Source organism: Chamaea fasciata, unplaced genomic scaffold (assembly GCF_029207755.1).
Source record: "Chamaea fasciata isolate MVZ Bird 193981 ecotype frontalis unplaced genomic scaffold, bChaFas1.0.hap1 SCAF_75, whole genome shotgun sequence".
Classification (NCBI taxonomy): Eukaryota; Metazoa; Chordata; class Aves; order Passeriformes; family Sylviidae; genus Chamaea; species Chamaea fasciata.
In genome coordinates this window covers 122,501-125,000 of record NW_027094160.1, presented here as the reverse complement: position 1 = coordinate 125,000, position 2,500 = coordinate 122,501, and the positions used below count along the sequence as shown (strand labels likewise).

At 79.7% G+C, this 2,500-nt stretch overlaps 1 non-coding gene across 1 annotated transcript; it reads right to left on the bottom strand.

Moving 5' to 3' along the window:
* Positions 1-30: 30 nt before the first annotated feature.
* Positions 31-183, bottom strand: LOC136304330 (5.8S ribosomal RNA). The gene has a single exon (XR_010724482.1). It is a non-coding gene; the product is annotated as a 5.8S ribosomal RNA (ribosomal RNA).
* Positions 184-2,500: the final 2,317 nt, after the last annotated feature.

Here is a 2,500-nt window from a genome sequence, read left to right as displayed (position 1 = left end):
GCCCCCCCGGGACGGCGATTGATCGTCAAGCGACGCTCAGACAGGCGTAGCCCCGGGAGGAACCCGGGGCCGCAAGTGCGTTCGAAGTGTCGATGATCAATGTGTCCTGCAATTCACATTAATTCTCGCAGCTAGCTGCGTTCTTCATCGACGCACGAGCCGAGTGATCCACCGCTAAGAGTTGTCTGGCTTTCGGCACCGACCCCGCGCGCGCGGAGGGGCCGGGACCGCTCGCGTGAAGCGGCCCCCTTTTTCGCTTGCGGCGAGGACGCCGTGGCGGCGCGCCTCGCTCCGAACCGTACCGGCACACGTGAACGGAGGAAAAGGAGGAGGAGGGGGGGGGAAACGCCCCCCCCGCACGAAACGGTCCGAAGGCCGGCCGGCCGAAAGGCGGGGAGGCCCGCGCCCCCGACCGCCTCCCCCCGCGAGGGGAGACGCCGCCTACGCGCGAGGACCTTCGGAGGCGGCCCAGGCGCCCGGGCTCGGCCCGGTCTCCGCACGGAGGGCGCGCCGCGCGGCGCGCGCCGGACCGCGGGGGCGCGGCGCCCCGCCCGGCCACTTTCACGGGACGACGCGCTCACCTGAGCCGGGGGCGCGGCCGTCGGCCCCCGCTCGCGCTTTTTCCCTTTTCCCCTCGACCGCTCCGCGGACTCGCGCCGCGCCGCCGCCCCGGAGACGCGGCCGACCCGCTCTCCCCAGCGGCCTTACGACGCCCGAGAACGACGCGCGGCGACCGCCGCCTCGCCGACGCGCCCCCGGCGGGACCGCTCCCGCCGCGAGGCCGGCGCCTCTGCCGGCCGCGCTCCGCCGCCGGCGCCGGCGCCGGAGGCGAGGCGCCGCCGCGTCCCGAGCCGGCACCGCGGGCGCCCGGGGCCTGCCGGGCGGCAGACCCGCCGCCTCTGCGGCCGCACTCCCGGGACCGCCCCCCGCCTCTTCGCGCCGCCGGGAACCCCCTGTTCCGCGGGGCACGCGCCCGGCGGAAGGCGTGACGGGGCCGAGCCCGGGGGGGCAACGCCCGCCCTCCTCGCTTCCGCTCAGAGAACGGGCGGGTGCGCGCCCCCGCGGCCGCCCGCACCGCCTTCCGTTCGGCCCGCGCGCGGCCCGGGAAAGGGCGACGGGGAAGCGACGGGCGGGGCCCGGGCCGGGACCGCCGCAGGCGACGGCGGGCGCCTTGCGGCCGACCGTCCCCCCGGAGGGGGGACACCCGCCGAGCGGCGACGCCGCCGCTCGGCCGCGGGGTCGCCGTGCACTCGTCGGCGTCCGGCCACGGAGGGACCGGGCAGAGCGCTCGCCCGGGCGGGCCAGCGGCCGAGCCAAGGACGGCCGGCGGGCGGCGCCGCCGGCGCCTTCCGGGAGAAGGAAGGCCGTCGAGGGGAGAGGCGCCGCCGCGCCCGAAGCGGCGCCGCGACGCGACGCCGCCGCGGCGGCGGCCGAGGAAAGGGAGCGCGGCGGGCTCCGGCGGCCCAAACCCCGCAGCTGAGGCAAGGCGGAGGGCACGCGCCCTCCGCCGGCAGTCGCGCCCGCATTCGAGGCGGGGGGGCGGGGTCCGGCCCCGCGGCCGACCCGGCCACGCGCCGCGGCCTCTCCGCCGAGGCCGGGCCGCGGAGAGGGGGGGGCAGGGCGCCCCTCCCCGGCGCGGCGCGGGTTGGCCCCGCGCGCGCGGCGGGACGACGGCGGCAACGACGACGACGACGACGACCAGGAGGTGCGGCCGGTCGCAACGGAACGCGCCGCCGCAGGGGATCGGCGGGAGTGGCTCCCCACCCCTTCGAGGGCGCCCGCGCCACCGCCCGGCACACCTGCCGCCGCCGCCGCCGCCGTCGCCACCGCCGCCGCCGCCGCCGGCGGCGGGCCCGCGCCGAACCGCCCGAGTCTTTGAACCTCCGCCCGGGCTCGGCGGCCTTTCGGCCCCCCCGGCTTCCTTCGGCGTTTGGCGACGCCGAGGCGAGGAGACCGGCGGACCGCCGAGACGCGGAGCGCTAGGTACCTGGCCCTGGGGCGAGGGAAACGACCTGCATGGCCCCGCCGGGGTGCCTCCCCCACTGCCGCCCTCGGGGGAGCGTCCGCCGGCGGGGGCGCGCCCGACATCCGCCGCCTTCGCCGCGGCGTCCGTCTCGGGACCCCGGGGTTCCCCTCAGTAACCCGGCACCGCGCCCGAGACGACGGCCGCGGCTCGGGCCGCCCCGCCGGAGCGGGGACGCGGCCCGGCCGCCCGAGAACCTCGCGCGCCCGCAAGCGCGACCCGGAACGCCCGGAGGCCCGGGAGCCCCTCTCCTCTTCCGCGCCAGCGGCGGGGGCCCGTTCGGCCGAGAGCGGGAGGACGGGGGGGCGGGGGATTTCGCCGGGCGGCGAAAGCCACCCACCACCCACCAGCCCCCACTCCCCGGTGCGGGAAGGGCCGGAGGAGCCGCCTCCTTCTCCGATCCCCGAAGGCTTCTCGGGCGTCCCCTTTTCTCCCTCGCCTTTAGCCCTCGCCCGCCGAGGCGGCGACGGCCGGGAC